Raw genomic sequence first — 24,093 nt, 5'->3', positions numbered from 1 at the left:
GAAAATGATGTCTTGGCTTTAGAAGCTTCTGATAGGCTAATTGACATCCTTTGAGTCAATTGGAGGTGTACCTGTAGATGTATTTCAAGGCCTACCTTTAAACTCAGTGCCTCTTTGCTTGACTCCATGGGAAAAGCAAAGGAAATCAGCCAAGACCTCAGAAAAAAATGTAGATCTCCACAAGTCTGGTTCCTCCTTGGGAGCAATTTCCAAACGCCTGAAGGTACCTCGCTCATCTGTAGAAACAATAGTACGCAAGTATAAACACCATGGTACCTGTTCCACTGGACGCAGGCGTCATACCGCTCAGGAAGGAGACGCGTTCACCATCCAGGCAGGCGTCCTAGAGATGAACGTACTTTGGAGATGAACGACTTTGTGCAAATCCATCCCAGAACAACAGCAAAGGACCTTGTGAAGATGCTGGAGGAAACAGGTACAAAATGGTCTATATCCACAGGCAAACGAGTCCTATATCGACATACCCCGAGAGGCCGCTCAGCAAGGAAGAAGCTACTGCTCCAAAACCGCCATAAAAAAGCCATACTACAGTTTGGGGACAAAGATCCTAGTTTTTGGAGAAATGTCCTCTGGTCTGATGAAACAAAAATCGAACTGTTTGGCCATAATGACCATTGTTATGTTTGGAGGGAAAAGGGGAGGCTTTCAAGCAAGAACACCATCATGTTGTGGGGTGCTTTGCTGCAGGAGAGTCTGGTGCACCACTAGAACACCTGGGAAGGACACTGCAGTGCAAATCGGTTTGCAATTTGAAGTGGTACATATGTGCGACAACCTACTAAATTCATAGTGAAAGGTTGCACAAGTAAACAAGGAGCATAGACTATTTCCCTGACCGGAATCGAACCCGGGCCGCGGCGGTGAGAGCGCCGAATCCTAACCACTAGACCACCAGGGAAGGATAATACAGTGCAAATTGGTTCTCAGTGTGAGCTGGTACATATGTGCGATAACCTTCTATATTCATTGTGACAGGTTGTACAAGTAAAGATGTAGCAAAAGAGTAGTTCCCTGACCGGGAATCGAACCCGGGCCGCGGCGGTGAGAGCGCCGAATCCTAACCACTAGACCACCAGGGAAGGGTACTACAGTGCAATTCGTTTCCCAGTTTGAAATGGTACATATAGTTGAAGTCGTAAGTTTCCATCCACTTAGGCTGGAGTCATTAAAACCTGTTTGTCAACCCCTCCCCACATTTCTTGCTAACTTGCTAACAAACGATCGTTTTGGCAGACGGTTAGGACATCTACTTTGTGCATGACACAAGTCATTTTTCCAACAATTGTTTACATTGGGATTATTTCACTTATAATTCACTGTATCACAAATTCAGTGGGCCAGAAGTTTACATACAATGAGTTGGCTGTGCCTTTAAACAGTTTGTAAAATTCCCGAAAATGATGTCATGGCTTTAGAAGCTTCTGATAGGCTAATTGACATCCTTTGAGTCAATTGGAGGAGTACCTGTAGATGTATTTCAAGGCCTACCTTCAAACTCAGTGCCTCTTTGCTTGACTCCATGGGAAAAGCAAAGGAAATCAGGCAAAACCTCAGAAAAAATGTAGACCTCCACAAGTCTGGTTCCTCCTTGGGAGCAATTTCCAAACGCCTGAAGGTACCTCGCTCATCTGTAGAAACAATAGTACGCAAGTATAAACACCATGGTATGGCGCAGGCGTCATACCGCTCAGGAAGGAGACGCGTTCTCTCTCCTAGAGATGAACGTACTTTGGGTCGAAAAGTGCAAATCCATCCCAGAACAACAGCAAAGGACCTTGTGAAGATGCTGGAGGAAACAGGTACAAAATGGTCTATATCCACAGGCAAACGAGTCCTATATCGACATACCTCGAGAGCCCGCTCAGAACACCATCATGTTGTGGGGGTGCTTTGCTGCAGGAGGTTCTGGTGCACCACTAGAACACCTGGGAAGGACACTGCAGTGCAAATCGGTTCCCAGTGTGAGATGGTACATATGTGCGATAACCTTCTATATTCATTGTGACAGGTTGCACAAGTAAACATGTAGCAAAAGCGTAGTTCCCTGAACGGGAATCGAAACCGGGTCGCGGTGGTGAGAGCGCCGAATCCTAACCACTAGACCACCAGGGAAGGGTACTACAGTGCAAATCGGTTCCCAGTGTGAGCTGGTACATATGTGCGATAACCTATATTCATTGTGACAGGTTGCACAAGTAAACATGTAGCAAAAGATTAGTTCCCTGAACGGGAATCGAACCCGGGCAGCGGCTGTGAGAGCGCCGAATCCTAAGCACTAGACCACCAGGGAAGGGTACAACATTTCAAATCAGTTCCCAGTGTGAGCTGGTACATATGTGCGATAACCTTCTATATTCATTGTGACAGGTTGCACACGTAAACATGTAGCAAAAGAGCAGTTCACTGACCGGGAATCGAATCCTAACCACTAGACCACCAGGGAAGGATACTACAGTGCAATTCGTTTCCCAGTTTGAAATGGTACATATAGTTGAAGTCGTAAGTTTCCATCCACTTAGGCTGGAGTCATTAAAACTTTGGGTCGAAAAGTGCAAATCCATCCCAGAACAACAGCAAAGGACCTTGTGAAGATGCTGGAGGAAACAGGTACAAAATGGTCTACATCCACAGGCAAACGAGTCCTGTATCGACATACCCCGAGAGGCCGCTCAGCAAGGAAGAAGCTACTGCTCCAAAACCGCCATAAAAAAGCCATACTACAGTTTGGGGACAAAGATCCTAGTTTTTGGAGAAATGTCCTCTGGTCTGATGAAACAAAAATCGAACTGTTTGGCCATAATGACCATTGTTATGTTTGGAGGGAAAAGGGGGAGGCTTTCAAGCCGAAGAACACCATCATGTTGTGGGGGTGCTTTGCTGCAGGAGGGTCTGGTGCACCACTAGAACACCTGGGAAGGACACTGCAGTGCAAATCGGTTCACAATTTGAAGTGGTACATATGTGCGACAACCTACTAAATTCATAGTGACAGGTTGCACAAGTAAACAAGGAGCATAGACTATTTCCCTGACCGGGAATCGAACACGGGGCGCGGCGGTGAGAGCGCCGAATCCTAACCACTAGACCACCAGGGAAGGATAATACAGTGCAATTCGTTTCCCATTTTGAAATGGTACATATAGTTGAAGTCGTAAGTTTCCATCCACTTAGGCTGGAGTCATTAAAACCTGTTTGTCAACCCCTCCCCACATTTCTTGCTAACAAACAATAGTTTTGGCAGTCGGTTAGGACATCTACTTTGTGCATGACACAAGTCATTTTTCCAACAATTGTTTACAGAGGGATTATTTCACTTATAATTCACTGTATCACAAATTCAGTGGGCCAGAAGTTTACATACACAAAGTTGGCTGTGCCTTTAAACAGTTTGTAAAATTCCCGAAAATGATGTCTTGGCTTTAGAAGCTTCTGATAGGCTAATTGACATCCTTTGAGTCAATTGGAGGTGTACCTGTAGATGTATTTCAAGGCCTACCTTTAAACTCAGTGCCTCTTTGCTTGACTCCATGGGAAAAGCAAAGGAAATCAGCCAAGACCTCAGAAAAAAAGGTACCTGTAGATCTCCACAAGTCTCTGTTCCTCCTTGGGAGCAATTTCCAAAAAGATTTAGATGCACGCCTGGATGAAGGTACCTCGCTCATCTGTAGAAACAATAGTACGCAAGTATAAACACCATGGGACCACGCAGGCGTCATACCGCTCAGGAAGGAGACGCGTTCTCTCTCCTAGAGATGAACGTACTTTGGGTCGAAAAGTGCAAATCCATCCCAGAACAACAGCAAAGGACCTTGTGGAGATGCTGGAGGAAACAGGTACAAAATGGTCTACATCCACAGGCAAACGAGTCCTATATCGACATACCCCGAGAGGCCGCTCAGCAAGGAAGAAGCTACTGCTCCAAAACCGCCATAAAAAAGCCATACTACAGTTTGGGGACAAAGATCCTAGTTTTTGGAGAAATGTCCTCTGGTCTGATGAAACAAAAATCGAACTGTTTGGCCATAATGACCATTGTTATGTTTGGAGGGAAAAGGGGGAGGCTTTCAAGCCGAAGAACACCATCATGTTGTGGGGGTGCTTTGCTGCAGGAGAGTCTGGTGCACCACTAGAACACCTGGGAAGGACACTGCAGTGCAAATCGGTTTGCAATTTGAAGTGGTACATATGTGCGACAACCTACTAAATTCATAGTGAAAGGTTGCACAAGTAAACAAGGAGCATAGACTATTTCCCTGACCGGGAATCGAACCCGGGCCGCGGCGGTGAGAGCGCCGAATCCTAACCACTAGACCACCAGGGAAGGATAATACAGTGCAAATTGGTTCTCAGTGTGAGCTGGTACATATGTGCGATAACCTTCTATATTCATTGTGACAGGTTGTACAAGTAAAGATGTAGCAAAAGAGTAGTTCCCTGACCGGGAATCGAACCCGGGCCGCGGCGGTGAGAGCGCCCGAATCCTAACCACTAGACCACCAGGGAAGGGTACTACAGTGCAATTCGTTTCCCAGTTTGAAATGGTACATATAGTTGAAGTCGTAAGTTTCCATCCACTTAGGCTGGAGTCATTAAAACCTGTTTGTCAACCCCTCCCCACATTTCTTGCTAACAAACGATCGTTTTGGCAGACGGTTAGGACATCTACTTTGTGCATGACACAAGTCATTTTTCCAACAATTGTTTACATTGGGATTATTTCACTTATAATTCACTGTATCACAAATTCAGTGGGCCAGAAGTTTACATACAATGAGTTGGCTGTGCCTTTAAACAGTTTGTAAAATTCCCGAAAATGATGTCATGGCTTTAGAAGCTTCTGATAGGCTAATTGACATCCTTTGAGTCAATTGGAGGAGTACCTGTAGATGTATTTCAAGGCCTACCTTCAAACTCAGTGCCTCTTTGCTTGACTCCATGGGAAAAGCAAAGGAAATCAGGCAAAACCTCAGAAAAAAATGTAGACCTCCACAAGTCTGGTTCCTCCTTGGGAGCAATTTCCAAACGCCTGAAGGTACCTCGCTCATCTGTAGAAACAATAGTACGCAAGTATAAACACCATGGTATGGCGCAGGCGTCATACCGCTCAGGAAGGAGACGCGTTCTCTCTCCTAGAGATGAACGTACTTTGGGTCGAAAAGTGCAAATCCATCCCAGAACAACAGCAAAGGACCTTGTGAAGATGCTGGAGGAAACAGGTACAAAATGGTCTATATCCACAGGCAAACGAGTCCTATATCGACATACCTCGAGAGCCCGCTCAGAACACCATCATGTTGTGGGGGTGCTTTGCTGCAGGAGGTTCTGGTGCACCACTAGAACACCTGGGAAGGACACTGCAGTGCAAATCGGTTCCCAGTGTGAGATGGTACATATGTGCGATAACCTTCTATATTCATTGTGACAGGTTGCACAAGTAAACATGTAGCAAAAGCGTAGTTCCCTGAACGGGAATCGAAACCGGGTCGCGGCGGTGAGAGCGCCGAATCCTAACCACTAGACCACCAGGGAAGGGTACTACAGTGCAAATCGGTTCCCAGTGTGAGCTGGTACATATGTGCGATAACCTATATTCATTGTGACAGGTTGCACAAGTAAACATGTAGCAAAAGATTAGTTCCCTGAACGGGAATCGAACCCGGGCAGCGGCTGTGAGAGCGCCGAATCCTAAGCACTAGACCACCAGGGAAGGGTACAACATTTCAAATCAGTTCCCAGTGTGAGCTGGTACATATGTGCGATAACCTTCTATATTCATTGTGACAGGTTGCACACGTAAACATGTAGCAAAAGAGCAGTTCACTGACCGGGAATCGAATCCTAACCACTAGACCACCAGGGAAGGATACTACAGTGCAATTCGTTTCCCAGTTTGAAATGGTACATATAGTTGAAGTCGTAAGTTTCCATCCACTTAGGCTGGAGTCATTAAAACTTTGGGTCGAAAAGTGCAAATCCATCCCAGAACAACAGCAAAGGACCTTGTGAAGATGCTGGAGGAAACAGGTACAAAATGGTCTACATCCACAGGCAAACGAGTCCTGTATCGACATACCCCGAGAGGCCGCTCAGCAAGGAAGAAGCTACTGCTCCAAAACCGCCATAAAAAAGCCATACTACAGTTTGGGGACAAAGATCCTAGTTTTTGGAGAAATGTCCTCTGGTCTGATGAAACAAAAATCGAACTGTTTGGCCATAATGACCATTGTTATGTTTGGAGGGAAAAGGGGAGGCTTTCAAGCCGAAGAACACCATCATGTTGTGGGGGTGCTTTGCTGCAGGAGGGTCTGGTGCACCACTAGAACACCTGGGAAGGACACTGCAGTGCAAATCGGTTCACAATTTGAAGTGGTACATATGTGCGACAACCTACTAAATTCATAGTGACAGGTTGCACAAGTAAACAAGGAGCATAGACTATTTCCCTGACCGGGAATCGAACACGGGGCGCGGCGGTGAGAGGGCCGAATCCTAACCACTAGACCACCAGGGAAGGATAATACAGTGCAATTCGTTTCCCATTTTGAAATGGTACATATAGTTGAAGTCGTAAGTTTCCATCCACTTAGGCTGGAGTCATTAAAACCTGTTTGTCAACCCCTCCCCACATTTCTTGCTAACAAACAATAGTTTTGGCAGTCGGTTAGGACATCTACTTTGTGCATGACACAAGTCATTTTTCCAACAATTGTTTACAGAGGGATTATTTCACTTATAATTCACTGTATCACAAATTCAGTGGGCCAGAAGTTTACATACACAAAGTTGGCTGTGCCTTTAAACAGTTTGTAAAATTCCCGAAAATGATGTCTTGGCTTTAGAAGCTTCTGATAGGCTAATTGACATCCTTTGAGTCAATTGGAGGTGTACCTGTAGATGTATTTCAAGGCCTACCTTTAAACTCAGTGCCTCTTTGCTTGACTCCATGGGAAAAGCAAAGGAAATCAGCCAAGACCTCAGAAAAAAATGTAGATCTCCACAAGTCTCGTTCCTCCTTGGGAGCAATTTCCAAACGCCTGAAGGTACCTCGCTCATCTGTAGAAACAATAGTACGCAAGTATAAACACCATGGGACCACGCAGGCGTCATACCGCTCAGGAAGGAGACGCGTTCTCTCTCCTAGAGATGAACGTACTTTGGGTCGAAAAGTGCAAATCCATCCCAGAACAACAGCAAAGGACCTTGTGGAGATGCTGGAGGAAACAGGTACAAAATGGTCTACATCCACAGGCAAACGAGTCCTATATCGACATACCCCGAGAGGCCGCTCAGCAAGGAAGAAGCTACTGCTCCAAAACCGCCATAAAAAAGCCATACTACAGTTTGGGGACAAAGATCCTAGTTTTTGGAGAAATGTCCTCTGGTCTGATGAAACAAAAATCGAACTGTTTGGCCATAATGACCATTGTTATGTTTGGAGGGAAAAGGGGGAGGCTTTCAAGCCGAAGAACACCATCATGTTGTGGGGGTGCTTTGCTGCAGGAGAGTCTGGTGCACCACTAGAACACCTGGGAAGGACACTGCAGTGCAAATCGGTTTGCAATTTGAAGTGGTACATATGTGCGACAACCTACTAAATTCATAGTGACAGGTTGCACAAGTAAACAAGGAGCATAGAATATTTCCCTGACCGGGAATCGAACCCGGGCCGCGGCGGTGAGAGCGCCGAATCCTAACCACTAGACCACCAGGGAAGGATAATACAGTGCAAATTGGTTCTCAGTGTGAGCTGGTACATATGTGCGATAACCTATATTCATTGTGACAGGTTGTACAAGTAAAGATGTAGCAAAAGAGTAGTTCCCTGACCGGGAATCGAACCCGGGCCACGGCGGTGAGAGCGCCGAATCCTAACCACTAGACCACCAGGGAAGGGTACTACAGTGCAATTCGTTTCCCAGTTTGAAATGGTACATATAGTTGAAGTCGTAAGTTTCCATCCACTTAGGCTGGAGTCATTAAAACCTGTTTGTCAACCCCTCCCCACATTTCTTGCTAACAAACGATCGTTTTGGCAGACGGTTAGGACATCTACTTTGTGCATGACACAAGTCATTTTTCCAACAATTGTTTACATTGGGATTATTTCACTTATAATTCACTGTATCACAAATTCAGTGGGCCAGAAGTTTACATACAATGAGTTGGCTGTGCCTTTAAACAGTTTGTAAAATTCCCGAAAATGATGTCATGGCTTTAGAAGCTTCTGATAGGCTAATTGACATCCTTTGAGTCAATTGGAGGAGTACCTGTAGATGTATTTCAAGGCCTACCTTCAAACTCAGTGCCTCTTTGCTTGACTCCATGGGAAAAGCAAAGGAAATCAGGCAAAACCTCAGAAAAAAATGTAGACCTCCACAAGTCTGGTTCCTCCTTGGGAGCAATTTCCAAACGCCTGAAGGTACCTCGCTCATCTGTAGAAACAATAGTACGCAAGTATAAACACCATGGTATGGCGCAGGCGTCATACCGCTCAGGAAGGAGACGCGTTCTCTCTCCTAGAGATGAACGTACTTTGGGTCGAAAAGTGCAAATCCATCCCAGAACAACAGCAAAGGACCTTGTGAAGATGCTGGAGGAAACAGGTACAAAATGGTCTATATCCACAGGCAAACGAGTCCTATATCGACATACCTCGAGAGCCCGCTCAGAACACCATCATGTTGTGGGGGTGCTTTGCTGCAGGAGGTTCTGGTGCACCACTAGAACACCTGGGAAGGACACTGCAGTGCAAATCGGTTCCCAGTGTGAGATGGTACATATGTGCGATAACCTTCTATATTCATTGTGACAGGTTGCACAAGTAAACATGTAGCAAAAGCGTAGTTCCCTGAACGGGAATCGAACCCAGGTCGCGGCGGTGAGAGCGCCTAATCCTAACCACTAGACCACCAGGGAAGGGTACTACAGTGCAAATCGGTTCCCGGTGTGAGCTGGTACATATGTGCGATAACCTTCTATATTCATTGTGACAGGTTGCACAAGTAAACATGTAGCAAAAGATTAGTTCCCTGAACTGGAATCGAACCCGGGCAGCGGCTGTGAGAGCGCCGAATCCTAAGCACTAGACCACCAGGGAAGGGTACAACATTTCAAATCGGTTCCCAGTGTGAGCTGGTACATATGTGCGATAACCTTCTATATTCATTGTGACAGGTTGCACACGTAAACATGTAGCAAAAGAGCAGTTCACTGACCGGGAATCGAATCCTAACCACTAGACCACCAGGGAAGGATACTACAGTGCAATTCGTTTCCCAGTTTGAAATGGTACATATAGTTGAAGTCGTAAGTTTCCATCCACTTAGGCTGGAGTCATTAAAACTTTGGGTCGAAAAGTGCAAATCCATCCCAGAACAACAGCAAAGGACCTTGTGAAGATGCTGGAGGAAACAGGTACAAAATGGTCTACATCCACAGGCAAACGAGTCCTGTATCGACATACCCCGAGAGGCCGCTCAGCAAGGAAGAAGCTACTGCTCCAAAACCGCCATAAAAAAGCCATACTACAGTTTGGGGACAAAGATCCTAGTTTTTGGAGAAATGTCCTCTGGTCTGATGAAACAAAAATCGAACTGTTTGGCCATAATGACCATTGTTATGTTTGGAGGGAAAAGGGGGAGGCTTTCAAGCCGAAGAACACCATCATGTTGTGGGGGTGCTTTGCTGCAGGAGGGTCTGGTGCACCACTAGAACACCTGGGAAGGACACTGCAGGGCAAATCGGTTTGCAATTTGAAGTGGTACATATGTGCGACAACCTACTAAATTCATTGTGACAGGTTGCACAAGTAAACATGTAGCAAAAGCGTAGTTCCCTGAACGGGAATCGAACCCAGGTCGCGGTGGTGAGAGCGCCTAATCCTAACCACTAGACCACCAGGGAAGGGTACTACAGTGCAAATCGGTTCCCGGTGTGAGCTGGTACATATGTGCGATAACCTTCTATATTCATTGTGACAGGTTGCACAAGTAAACATGTAGCAAAAGATTAGTTCCCTGAACTGGAATCGAACCCGGGCAGCGGCTGTGAGAGCGCCGAATCCTAAGCACTAGACCACCAGGGAAGGGTACAACATTTCAAATCGGTTCCCAGTGTGAGCTGGTACATATGTGCGATAACCTTCTATATTCATTGTGACAGGTTGCACACGTAAACATGTAGCAAAAGAGCAGTTCACTGACCGGGAATCGAATCCTAACCACTAGACCACCAGGGAAGGATACTACAGTGCAATTCGTTTCCCAGTTTGAAATGGTACATATAGTTGAAGTCGTAAGTTTCCATCCACTTAGGCTGGAGTCATTAAAACTTTGGGTCGAAAAGTGCAAATCCATCCCAGAACAACAGCAAAGGACCTTGTGAAGATGCTGGAGGAAACAGGTACAAAATGGTCTACATCCACAGGCAAACGAGTCCTGTATCGACATACCCCGAGAGGCCGCTCAGCAAGGAAGAAGCTACTGCTCCAAAACCGCCATAAAAAAGCCATACTACAGTTTGGGGACAAAGATCCTAGTTTTTGGAGAAATGTCCTCTGGTCTGATGAAACAAAAATCGAACTGTTTGGCCATAATGACCATTGTTATGTTTGGAGGGAAAAGGGGAGGCTTTCAAGCCGAAGAACACCATCATGTTGTGGGGGTGCTTTGCTGCAGGAGGGTCTGGTGCACCACTAGAACACCTGGGAAGGACACTGCAGGGCAAATCGGTTTGCAATTTGAAGTGGTACATATGTGCGACAACCTACTAAATTCATAGTGACAGGTTGCACAAGTAAAAAAGGAGCATAGACTATTTCCCTGACCGGGAATCGAACCCGAGCCACGGCGGTGAGAGCGCCGAATCCTAACCACTAGACCACCAGGGAAGGATAATACAGTGCAAATTGGTTCTCAGTGTGAGCTGGTACATATGTGCGATAACCTTCTATATTCATTGTGACAGGTTGTAGAAGTAAAGATGTAGCAAAAGAGTAGTTCCCTGACCGGGAATCGAACCCGGGCCGCGGCGGTGAGAGCACCGAATCCTAACCACTAGACCACCAGGGAAGGGTACGACAGTGCAAATCGGTTCCAAGTGTGAGCTGGTACATATGTGCGATAACCTTCTATATTCATTGTGACAGGTTGTACAAGTAAACATGTAGCAAAAGAGTAGTTCCCTGACCGTGAATCGAACCCGGGCCGCAGCGGTGAGAGCGCCGAATTCTAACCACTAGACCACCAGGGAAGGGTACTACAGTGCAAATCGGGAGTCGAACTGGGAGTCGAACCACCAGGGAAGGGTACTACAGTGGAAATCGGGAGTCGAACCCGGGCCGCGGCGGTGAGAGCACCGAATCCTAACCACTAGCCCAGCAGGGAAGTGTACTACAGTGCAATTCGTTTCCCAGTTTGAAATGCAAGGAAGCTCCTTCCTCTGCAAGGAAGAAGCTACTGCTCCAAAACCGCCATAAAAAAGCCTTACTACAGTTTGGGGACAAAGATCCTAGTTTTTGGAGAAATGTCCTCTGGTCTGATGAAACAAAAATCGAACTGTTTGGCCATAATGACCATTGTTATGTTTGGAGGGAAAAGGTTAGGATTTCAAGCCGAAGAACACCATCATGTTGTGGGGTTGCTTTGCTGCAGGAGGGTCTAGTGCACCACTAGAACACCTGGGAAGGACACAGCAGGGCAAATCAGTTTGCAATTTGAAGTGGTACATATGTGCGACAACCTACTAAATTCATAGTGACAGGTTGCACAAGTAAACAAGGAGCATAGACTATTTCCCTGTCCGGGAATCGAACCCAGGCTGCGGCAGTGAGAGCGCCGAATCCTAACCACTAGACCACCAGGGAAGGATAATACAGTGCAAATTGGTTCTCAGTGTGAGCTGGTACATATGTGCGATAACCTTCTATATTCATTGTGACAGGTTGTACAAGTAAACATGTAGCAAAAGAGTAGTTCCCTGACCGGGAATCGAACCCGGGCCGCGGCGGTGAGAGCACCGAATCCTAACCACTAGACCACCAGGGAAGGGTACTACAGTGCAAATCGGGAGTCGAACTGGGAGTCGAACCACCAGGAAAGGGTACTACAGTGGAAATCATGAGTCAAACCTGGGCCGCGGCGGTGAGAGCGCCGAATCCTAACCACTAGACCACCAGGGAAGGGTACTACAGTCCAATTTGTTTCCCAGTTTGAAATGGTACATATAGTTGAAGTCGTAAGTTTCCATCCACTTAGGCTTGAGTCATTAAAACCTGTTTGTCAACCCCTCCACACATTTCTTGCTAACAAACGATAGTTTTGGCAGTCGGTTAGGACATCTACTTTGTGCATGACACAAGTAATTTTTCCAACAATTGTTTACAGAGGGATTATTTCACTTATAATTCACTGTATCACAAATTCAGTGGGCCAGAAGTTTACATACACAAAGTTGGCTGTGCCTTTAAACAGTTTGTAAAATTCCCGAAAATGATGTCATGGCTTTAGAAGCTTCTGATAGGCTTATTGACATCCTTTGAGTCAATTGGAGGTGTAACTGTAGATGTATTTCAAGGTCTACCTTCAAACTCAGTGCCTCTTTGCTTGACTCCATGGGAAAAGCATAGGAAATCAGCCAAGACCTCAGAACAAAATGTAGACCTCCACAAGTCTGGTTCCTCCTTGGGAGCAATTTCCAAACGCCTGAAGGTACCTAGCTCATCTGTAGAAACAATAGTACGCAAGTATAAACACCATGGGACCACGCAGGCGTCATACCGCTCAGGAAGGAGACGCGTTCTCTCTCCTAGAGATGAACGTACTTTGGGTCGAAAAGTGCAAATCCATCCCAGAACAACAGCAAAGGACCTTGTGAAGATGCTGGAGGAAACAGGTACAAAATGGTCTATATCCACAGGCAAACGAGTCCTATATCGACATACCCCGAGAGGCCGCTCAGCAAGGAAGAAGCTACTGCTCCAAAACCGCCATAAAAAAGCCATACTACAGTTTGGGGACAAAGATCCTAGTTTTGGAGAAATGTCCTCTGGTCTGATGAAACAAAAATCGAACTGTTTGGCCATAATGACCATTGTTATGTTTGGAGGGAAAAGGGGGAGGCTTTCAAGCCGAAGAACACCATCATGTTGTGGGGGTGCTTTGCTGCAGGAGGGTCTGGTGCACCACTAGAACACCTGGGAAGGACACTGCAGGGCAAATCGGTTTGCAATTTGAAGTGGTACATATGTGCGACAACCTACTAAATTCATAGTGACAGGTTGCACAAGTAAACAAGGAGCATAGACTATTTCCCTGACCGGGAATCGAACCCGAGCCGCGGCAGTGAGAGCGCCAAATCCTAACCACTAGACCACCAGGGAAGGATAATACAGTGAAAATTGGTTCTCAGTGTGAGCTGCTACATATGTGCAATAACCTTCTATATTCATTGTGACAGGTTGTACAAGTAAACATGTAGCAAAAGAGCAGTTCCCTGACCGGGAATCGAACCCAGGGAATCGAATCCTAACCACTAGACCACCAGGGAAGGGTACGACAGTGCAAATCGGTTCCAAGTGTGAGCTGGTACATATGTGCGATAACCTTCTATATTCATTGTGACAGGTTGCACAAGTAAACATGTAGCAAAAGAGCAGTTCCCTGACCGGGAATCGAATCCTAACCACTAGACCACCAGGGAAGGGTACTACAGTGCAAATCGGTTCCCAGTGAGAGCTGGTACAATCCTAACCACATTGTGACCACCATGGGAAAAGGTAGTTCCCTGACTAATCAGTGCAAATCGGTTCTAGACACCAGGGAAGGGTGAGCTGGGTTCCAAGTGTGAGCTGGTACATATGTGCGATAACCTTCTATATTCATTGTGACAGGTTGTACAAGTAAACATGTAGCAATAGAGTAGTTCCCTGACCGGGAATCGAACCCGGGCCACGGCGGTGAGAGCGCCGAATCCTAACCACTAGAACACCAGGGAAGGGTACGACAGTGCAAATCAGTTCCAAGTGTGAGCTGGTACATATGTGCGATAACCTTCTATATTCATTGTGACAGGTTGTACAAGTAAACATGTAGCAAAAGAGTAGTTCCCTGACCAGGAATCAAACCCGGGACGCGGCAGTGAGAGCACCGAATCCTAACCACTAGACCACCAGGGAAGGGTACTACAGTGCAATTCGTTTCCCAGTTTGAAATGGTACATATAGTTGAAGTCGTAAGTTTCCATCCACTTAGGCTGGAGTCATTAAAACCTGTTTGTCAACCCCTCCCCACATTTCTTGCTAACAAACGATAGTTTTGGCAGTCGGTTAGGACATCTACTTTGTGCATGACACAAGTCATTTTTCCAACAATTGTTTACAGAGGGATTATTTCACTTATAATTCACTGTATCACAAATTCAGTGGGCCAGAAGTTTACATACAATAAGTTGGCTGTGCCTTTAAACAGTTTGTAAAATTCCCGAAAATGATGTCATGGCTTTAGAAGCTTCTGATAGGCTAATTGACATCCTTTGAGTCAATTGGAGGTGTACCTGTAGATGTATTTCAAGGCCTACCTTCAAACTCAGTGCCTCTTTGCTTGACTCCATGGGGAAAGCAAAGGAAATCAGGCAAGACCTCAGAAAAAAAATGTAGACCTCCACAAGTCTGGTTCCTCCTTGGGAGCAATTTCCAAACGCCTGAAGGTACCTCGCTCATCTGTAGAAACAATAGTACGCAAGTATAAACACCATGGTATGAGGCAGGCGTCATACCGCTCAGGAAGGAGACGCGTTCTCTCTCCTAGAGATGAACGTACTTTGGGTCGAAAAGTGCAAATCCATCCCAGAACAACAACAGCAAAGGACCTTGTGAAGATGCTGGAGGAAACAGGTACAAAATGGTCTATATCCACAGGCAAACGAGTCCTATATCGACATACCCCGAGAGGCCGCTCAGCAAGGAAGAAGCTACTGCTCCAAAACCGCCATAAAAAAGCCATACTACAGTTTGGGGACAAAGATCCTAGTTTTTGGAGAAATGTCCTCTGGTCTGATGAAACAAAAATCGAACTGTTTGGCCATAATGACCATTGTTATGTTTGGAGGGAAAAGGGGAGGATTTCAAGCCGAAGAACACCATCATGTTGTGGGGTTGCTTTGCTGCAGGAGGGTCTGGTGCACCACTAGAACACCTGGGAAGGACACTGCAGGGCAAATCGGTTTGCAATTTGAAGTGGTACATATGTGCGACAACCTACTAAATTCATAGTGACAGATTGCACAAGTAAACAAGGAGCATAGACTATTTCCCTGACCGGGAATCGAACCCGGGCCGCGGCGGTGAGAGCGCCGAATACTAACCAATAGACCACCAGGGAAGGATAATACACTGGAAATTGGTTCTCAGTGTGAGCTGGTACATATGTGCGATAACCTTCTATATTCATTGTGACAGGTTGTACAAGTAAAGATGTAGCAAAAGAGTAGTTCCCTGACCGGGAATCGAACCCGGGCCGCGGCGGTGAGAGCGCCGAATCCTAACCACTAGACCACCAGGGAAGGATACGACAGTGCAAATCGGGAGTCGAACTGGGAGTCGAACCACCAGGGAAGGGTACTACAGTGGAAATCGGGAGTCGAACCCAGGCCGCGGCGGTGAGAGCGCCGAATCCTAACCACTAAATAACCAGGGAAGGGTACGACAGTGCAAATCGGGAGTCGAACTGGGAGTCGAACCACCAGGGAAGGGTACTACAGTGTAAATCGGGAGTCGAACCCAGGACGCGGCGGTGAGAGCGCCGAATCCTAACCACTAGACCACCAGGGAAGGACACTGCAGGGCAAATCGGTTTGCAATTTGAAGTGGTACATATGTGCGACAACCTACTAAATTCATAGTGACAGGTTGCACAAGTAAACAAGGAGCACAGACTATTTCCCTGACCGGGAATCGAACCCGGGCCACAGCGGTGAGAGCGCCAAATCCTAACCACTAGCCCACCAGGGAAGGGTACTACAGTGCAAATCGGTTCTCAGTGTGAGCTGGTACATATGTGCAATAACCTTCTATATTCATTGTGACAGGTCGTACAAGTAAACATGTAGCAAAAGAGTAGTTCCCTAAACGGGAATCGAACCCGGGCCGCAGCTGTGAGAGCACCGAATCCTAACCACTAGACCACCAGGGAAGGGTATTACAGTGCAAATTGGTTCCAAGTGTGTGCTGGTACATATGTGCGATAACCTTCTATATTCATTGTGACAGGTTGTACAAGTAAACATGTAGCAAAAGAGTAGTTCCTTGACCGGGAATCGAACCCGGGCCGCGGCGGTGAGAGCGCCGAATCCTAACCACTAGACCACCAGGGAAGGGTACTACAGTGCAAATCGGGAGTCGAACTGGGAGTCGAACCACCAGGAAAGGGTACTACAGTGGAAATCGGGAGTCGAACCTGGGCCGCAGCGGTGAGAGCGCCGAATCCTAACCACTAGACCACCAGGGAAGGGTACTACAGTGCAATTCGTTTCCCAGTTTGAAATGGTACATATAGTTGAAGTCGTAAGTTTCCATCCACTTAGGCTGGAGTCATTAAAACCTGTTTGTCAACCCCTCCACACATTTCTTGCTAACAAACGATAGTTTTGGCAGTCGGTTAGGACATCTACTTTGTGCATGACACAAGTAATTTTTCCAACAATTGTTTACACAGGGATTATTTCACTTATAATTCACTGTATCACAAATTCAGTGGGCCAGAAGTTTACATACACAAAGTTGGCTGTGCCTTTAAACAGTTTGTAAAATTCCCGAAAATGATGTCATGGCTTTAGAAGCTTCTGATAGGCTTATTGACATCCTTTGAGTCAATTGGAGGTGTAACTGTAGATGTATTTCAAGGTCTACCTTCAAACTCAGTGCCTCTTTGCTTGACTCCATGGGAAAAGCAAAGGAAATCAGCCAAGACCTCAGAAAAAAATGTAGACCTCCACAAGTCTGGTTCCTCCTTGGGAGCAATTTCCAAACGCCTGAAGGTACCTAGCTCATCTGTAGAAACAATAGTACGCAAGTATAAACACCATGGGACCACGCAGGCGTCATACCGCTCAGGAAGGAGACGCGTTCTCTCTCCTAGAGATGAACGTACTTTGGGTCGAAAAGTGCAAATCCATCCCAGAACAACAGCAAAGGACCTTGTGAAGATGCTGGAGGAAACAGGTACAAAATGGTCTATATCCACAGGCAAACGAGTCCTATATCGACATACCCCGAGAGGCCGCTCAGCAAGGAAGAAGCTACTGCTCCAAAACCGCCATAAAAAAGCCATACTACAGTTTGGGGACAAAGATCCTAGTTTTTGGAGAAATGTCCTCTGGTCTGATGAAACAAAAATCAAACTGTTTGGCCATAATGACCATTGTTATGTTTGGAGGGAAAAGGGGAGGCTTTCAAGCCGAAGAACACCATCATGTTGTGTGGTGCTTTGCTGCAGGAGGGTCTGGTGCACCACTAGAACACCTGGGAAGGACACTGCAGGGCAAATCTGTTTGCAATTTGAAGTGGTACATATGTGCGACAACCTACTAAATTCATAGTGACAGGTTGCACAAGTAAACAAGGAGCATAGACTATTTCCCTGAATGGGAATCGAACCCGGGCCATGGCGGTGAGAGCGCCGAATCCTAACCACTAGACCACCAGGGAAGGATAATACAGTGCAAATCGGTTCTCAGTGTGAGCTGGTACATATGTGCGATAACCTTCTATATTCATTGTGACAGGTTGTACAAGTAAACATGTAGCAAAAAAGTAGTTCCCTGATCGGGAATCGAACCCGGGCTGTGGCGGTGAGAGCGCCGAATCCTAACCACTAGACCACCAGGGAAGGATAATACAGTGAAAATCGGTTCTCAGTGTGAGCTGGTACATATGAAACCTTCTATATTCATTGTGACAGGTTGTACAAGTAAACATGTAGCAAAAGAGTAGTTCCCTGACCGGAATTGAATCCTAACCACTAGACCACAAACCGTTTTGGCTGACGGTTAGGACATCTACTTTGTGCATGACACAAGTCATTTTTCCAACAATTGTTTACATTGGGATTATTTTGTCAACTTTTCTTGCTAACAAACGATAATTCATCTGTATCACAAATTTTTCAGTTTACATTGGGATTATTTCACATAATTCACTGTATCACAAATTCAGTGGGCCAGAAGTTTACATACAATAAGTTGGCTGTGCCTTTAAACAGTTTGTAAAATTCCTGAAAATGATGTCATGGCTTTAGAAGCTTCTGATAGGCTAATTGACATCCTTTGAGTCAATTGGAGGTGTATCTGTAGATGTATTCCAAGACCTACATTCAAACTCAGTGCCTCTTTGCTTGACTCCATGGGAAAAGCAAAGGAAATCAGCCAAGACCTCAGAAAAAAAATGTAGACCTCCACAAGTCTGGTTCCTCCTTGGGAGCAATTTCCAAACGCCTGAAGGTACCTCGCTCATCTGTAGAAACAATAGTACGCAAGTATAAACACCATGGTATGACGCAGGCGTCATACCGCTCAGGAAGGAGACGCGTTCTCTCTCCTAGAGATGAACGTACTTTGGGTCGAAAAGTGCAAATCCATCCCAGAACAACAGCAAAGGACCTTGTGAAGATGCTGGAGGAAACAGGTACAAAATGGTCTATATCCACAGGCAAATGAGTCCTATATCGACATACCCCGAGAGGCCGCTCAGCAAGGAAGAAGCTACTGCTCCAAAACCGCCATAAAAAAGCCATACTACAGTTTGGGGACAAAGATCCTAGTTTTTGGAGAAATGTCCTCTGGTCTGATGAAACAAAAATCGAACTGTTTGGCCATAATGACCATTGTTATGTTTGGAGGGAAAAGGGGAGGCTTTCAAGCCGAAGAACACCATCATGTTGTGGGGGTGCTTTGCTGCAGGAGGGTCTGGTGCACCACTAGAACACCTGGGAAGGACACTGCAGTGCAAATCAGTTCCCAGTGTGAGCTGGTACATATGTGCGATAACCTTCTATATTCATTGTGACAGGTTGCAAAAGTAAACATGTAGCAAAACAGTAGTTCCCTGACCGGGAATCGAACCCGGGCCACAGCTGTGAGAGCGCCAAATCCTAACCACTAGACCACCAGGGAAGGGTACAACAGTGCAAATGGTTCCCAGTGTGAGCTGGTACATATGTGCGATAACCTTCTATATTCATTGTGACAGGTTGCACAAGTAAACATGTAGCAAAAGAGCAGTTCCCTGAGCGGAATCGAATCCTAACCACTAGACCACAAACTAGACCACGTTTTGGCTGACGGTTAGGACATCTAACCTTCCAATTTCTTGCTAACAAACGTGTGCATGACACAAGTCATTTTTCCAACAATTGTTTACATTGGGATTATTTAACTTATAATTCACTGTATCACAAATTCAGTGGGCCAGAAGTTTACATACAATAAGTTGGCTGTGCCTTTAAACAGTTTGTAAAATTCCCGAAAATGATGTCATGGCTTTAGAAGCTTCTGATAGGCTAATTGACATCCTTTGAGTCAATTGGAGGTGTACCTGTAGATGTATTCCAAGACCTACATTCAAACTCAGTGCCTCTTTGCTTGACTCCATGGAAAAAGCAAAGGAAATCAGCCAAGACCTCAGAAAAAAAATGTAGACCTCCACAAGTCTGGTTCCTCCTTGGGAGCAATTTCCAAACGCCTGAAGGTACCTCGCTCATCTGTAGAAACAATAGTACGCAAGTATAAACACCATGGTATGACGCAGGCGTCATACCGCTCAGGAAGGAGACGCGTTTCTCTCCTAGAGATGAACGTACTTTGGGTCGAAAAGTGCAAATCCATCCCAGAACAACAGCAAAGGACCTTGTGAAGATGCTGGAGGAAACAGGTACAAAATGGTCTATATCAACAGGCAAAATGAGTCCTATATCGACATACCCCGAGAGGCCGCTCAGCAAGGAAGAAGCTACTGCTCCAAAACCGCCATAAAAAAGCCATACTACAGTTTGGGGACAAAGATCCTAGTTTTTGGAGAAATGTCCTCTGGTCTGATGAAACAAAAATCGAACTGTTTGGCCATAATGACCATTGTTATGTTTGGAGGGAAAAGGGGAGGCTTTCAAGCCGAAGAACACCATTATGTTGTGGGGTGCTTTGCTGCAGGAGGGTCTGGTGCACCACTAGAACACCTGGGAAGGACACTGCAGTGCAAATCAGTTCCCAGTGTGAGCTGGTACATATGTGCGATAACCTTCTATATTCATTGTGACAGGTTGCAAAAGTAAACATGTAGCAAAACAGTAGTTCCCTGACCGGGAATCGAACCGGGCCACAGCTGTGAGAGCGCCAAATCCTAACCACTAGACCACCAGGGAAGGGTACAACAGTGCAAATGGGTTCCCAGTGTGAGCTGGTACATATGTGCGATAACCTTCTATATTCATTGTGACAGGTTGCACACGTAAACATGTAGCAAAAGAGCAGTTCCCTGACCGGGAATCGAATCCTAACCACTAGACCACAAACGATCGTTTTGGCTGACGGTTAGGACATCTACTTTGTGCATGACACAAGTCATTTTTCCAACAATTGTTTACATTGGGATTATTTAACTTATAATTCACTGTATCACAAATTCAGTGGGCCAGAAGTTTACATACAATAAGTTGGCTGTGCCTTTAAACAGTTTGTAAAATTCCCGAAAATGATGTCATGGCTTTAGAAGCTTCTGATAGGCTAATTGACATCCTTTGAGTCAATTGGAGGTGTACCTGTAGATGTATTCCAAGACCTACATTCAAACTCAGTGCCTCTTTGCTTGACTCCATGGGAAAAGCAAAGGAAATCAGCCAAGACCTCAGAAAAAAAATGTAGACCTCCACAAGTCTGGTTCCTCCTTGGGAGCAATTTCCAAACGCCTGAAGGTACCTCGCTCATCTGTAGAAACAATAGTACGCAAGTATAAACACCATGGTATGAAGGCGTCATACCGCTCAGGAAGGAGACGCGTTCTCTCTCCTAGAGATGAACGTAATTTGGGTCGAAAAGTGCAAATCCATCCCAGAACAACAGCAAAGGACCTTGTGAAGATGCTGGAGGAAACAGGTACAAAATGGTCTATATCCACAGGCAAATGAGTCCTATATCGACATACCCCGAGAGGCCGCTCAGCAAGGAAGAAGCTACTGCTCCAAAACCGCCATAAAAAGCCATACTACAGTTTGGGGACAAAGATCCTAGTTTTTGGAGAAATGTCCTCTGGTCTGATGAAACAAAAATCGAACTGTTTGGCCATAATGACCATTGTTATGTTTGGAGGGAAAAGGGGGAGGCTTTCAAGCCGAAGAACACCATTATGTTGTGGGGGTGCTTTGCTGCAGGAGGGTCTGGTGCACCACTAGAACACCTGGGAAGGACACTGCAGGGCAAATCGGTTTGCAATTTGAAGTGGTACATATGTGCGACAACCTACTAAATTCATAGTGACAGGTTGCACAAGTAAACAAGGAGCATAGACTATTTCCCTGACCGGGAATCGAACCCAGGCCGCGGCGGTGAGAGCGCCAAATCCTAACCACTAGACCACCAGGGAAGGATAATACAGTGCAAATCGGTTCTCAGTGTGAGCTGGTACATATGTGCGATAACCTTCTATATTCATTGTGACAGGTTGTACAAGTAAACATGTAGCAAAAGAGTAGTTCCCTGACCGGGAATCGAACCAGGGCCGCGGCGGTGAGAGCGCCTAATCCTAACCACTAGACCACCAGGGAAGGGTACTACAGTGCAATTCGTTTCCCAGTTTGAAATGGTACATATAGTTGAAGTCGTAAGTTTCCATCCACTTAGGCTGGAGTCATTAAAACCTGTTTGTCAACCCCTCCCCACATTTCTTGCTAACAAACGATCATTTTGGCAGACGGTTAGGACATCTACTTTGTGCATGACACAAGTCATTTTTCCAACAATTGTTTACATTGGGATTATTTCACTTATAATTCACTGTATCACAAATTCAGTGGGCCAGAAGTTTACATACACAAAGTTGGCTGTGACTTTAAACAGTTTGTAAAATTCCCGAAAATGATGTCATGGCTTTAGAAGCTTCTGATAGGCTTATTGACATCCTTTGAGTCAATTGGAGGTGTAACTGTAGATTTATTTCAAGGTCTACCTTCAAACTCAGTGCCTCTTTGCTTGACTCCATGGGAAAAGCAAAGGAAATCAGCCAAGACCTCAGAAAAAAATGTAGACCTCCACAAGTCTGGTTCCTCCTTGGGAGCAATTTCCAAACGCCTGAAGGTACCTAGCTCATCTGTAGAAACAATAGTACGCAAGTATAAACACCATGGGACCACGCAGGCGTCATACCGCTCAGGAAGGAGACGCGTTCTCTCTCCTAGAGATGAACGTACTTTGGGTCGAAAAGTGCAAATCCATCCCAGAACAACAGCAAAGGACCTTGTGAAGATGCTGGAGGAAACAGGTACAAAATGGTCTATATCCACAGGCAAACGAGTCCTATATCGACATACCCCGAGAGGCCGCTCAGCAAGGAAGAAGCTACTGCTCCAAAACCGCCATAAAAAAGCCATACTACAGTTTGGGGACAAAGATCCTAGTTTTTGGAGAAATGTCCTCTGGTCTGATGAAACAAAAATCAAACTGTTTGGCCATAATGACCATTGTTATGTTTGGAGGGAAAAGGGGAGGCTTTCAAGCCGAAGAACACCATCATGTTGTGTGGTGCTTTGCTGCAGGAGGGTCTGGTGCACCACTAGAACACCTGGGAAGGACACTGCAGGGCAAATCTGTTTGCAATTTGAAGTGGTACATATGTGCGACAACCTACTAAATTCATAGTGACAGGTTGCACAAGTAAACAAGGAGCATAGACTATTTCCCTGAATGGGAATCGAACCCGGGCCATGGCAGTGAGAGCGCCGAATCCTAACCACTAGACCACAAGGGAAGGATAATACAGTGCAAATCGGTTCTCAGTGTGAGCTGGTACATATGTGCGATAACCTTCTATATTCATTGTGACAGGTTGTACAAGTAAACATGTAGCAAAAAAGTAGTTCCCTGATCGGGAATCGAACCCGGGCTGTGGCGGTGAGAGCGCCGAATCCTAACCACTAGACCACCAGGGAAGGATAATACAGTGAAAATCGGTTCTCAGTGTGAGCTGGTACATATGTGCGATAACCTTCTATATTCATTGTGACAGGTTGTACAAGTAAACATGTAGCAAAAGAGTAGTTCCCTGACCGGGAATTGAATCCTAACCACTAGACCACAAACGATCGTTTTGGCTGACGGTTAGGACATCTACTTTGTGCATGACACAAGTCATTTTTCCAACAATTGTTTACATTGGGATTATTTAACTTATAATTCACTGTATCACAAATTCAGTGGGCCAGAAGTTTACATACAATAAGTTGGCTGTGCCTTTAAACAGTTTGTAAAATTCCTGAAAATGATGTCATGGCTTTAGAAGCTTCTGATAGGCTAATTGACATCCTTTGAGTCAATTGGAGGTGTATCTGTAGATGTATTCCAAGACCTACATTCAAACTCAGTGCCTCTTTGCTTGACTCCATGGGAAAAGCAAAGGAAATCAGCCAAGACCTCAGAAAAAAAATGTAGACCTCCACAAGTCTGGTTCCTCCTTGGGAGCAATTTCCAAACGCCTGAAGGTACCTCGCTCATCTGTAGAAACAATAGTACACAAGTATAAACACCATGGTATGACGCAGGCGTCATACCGCTCAGGAAGGAGACGCGTTCTCTCTCCTAGAGATGAACGTACTTTGGGTCGAAAAGTGCAAATCCATCCCAGAACAACAGCAAAGGACCTTGTGAAGATGCTGGAGGAAACAGGTACAAAATGGTCTATATCCACAGGCAAATGAGTCCTATATCTACATACCCCGAGAGGCCGCTCAGCAAGGAAGAAGCTACTGCTCCAAAACCGCCATAAAAAAGCCATACTACAGTTTGGGGACAAAGATCCTAGTTTTTGGAGAAATGTCC

At 45.7% G+C, this 24,093-nt stretch overlaps 7 non-coding genes across 7 annotated transcripts; all 7 read right to left on the bottom strand.

Annotated features, from left to right (window-relative positions):
* Positions 1-1,028: 1,028 nt before the first annotated feature.
* Positions 1,029-1,100, bottom strand: trnae-cuc. The gene has a single exon. It is a non-coding gene; the product is annotated as a tRNA-Glu (tRNA).
* Positions 1,101-4,270: 3,170 nt separating this feature from the next.
* Positions 4,271-4,342, bottom strand: trnae-cuc. The gene has a single exon. It is a non-coding gene; the product is annotated as a tRNA-Glu (tRNA).
* Positions 4,343-7,661: 3,319 nt separating this feature from the next.
* Positions 7,662-7,733, bottom strand: trnae-cuc. Its single transcript has one exon. It is a non-coding gene; the product is annotated as a tRNA-Glu (tRNA).
* A 106-nt stretch (positions 7,734-7,839) lies between these two features.
* On the bottom strand, positions 7,840-7,911 carry trnae-cuc. Its single transcript has one exon. It is a non-coding gene; the product is annotated as a tRNA-Glu (tRNA).
* Positions 7,912-11,018: 3,107 nt separating this feature from the next.
* trnae-cuc lies at positions 11,019-11,090 on the bottom strand. The gene has a single exon. It is a non-coding gene; the product is annotated as a tRNA-Glu (tRNA).
* A 903-nt stretch (positions 11,091-11,993) lies between these two features.
* On the bottom strand, positions 11,994-12,065 carry trnae-cuc. The gene has a single exon. It is a non-coding gene; the product is annotated as a tRNA-Glu (tRNA).
* A 3,442-nt stretch (positions 12,066-15,507) lies between these two features.
* trnae-cuc lies at positions 15,508-15,579 on the bottom strand. The gene has a single exon. It is a non-coding gene; the product is annotated as a tRNA-Glu (tRNA).
* Between the last annotated feature and the right edge of the window lie 8,514 nt (positions 15,580-24,093).

Source organism: Oncorhynchus gorbuscha, unplaced genomic scaffold (assembly GCF_021184085.1).
Source record: "Oncorhynchus gorbuscha isolate QuinsamMale2020 ecotype Even-year unplaced genomic scaffold, OgorEven_v1.0 Un_scaffold_346, whole genome shotgun sequence".
Taxonomy (NCBI): Eukaryota; Metazoa; Chordata; class Actinopteri; order Salmoniformes; family Salmonidae; genus Oncorhynchus; species Oncorhynchus gorbuscha.
This window is presented reverse-complemented; position numbering and strand designations above follow the sequence as displayed.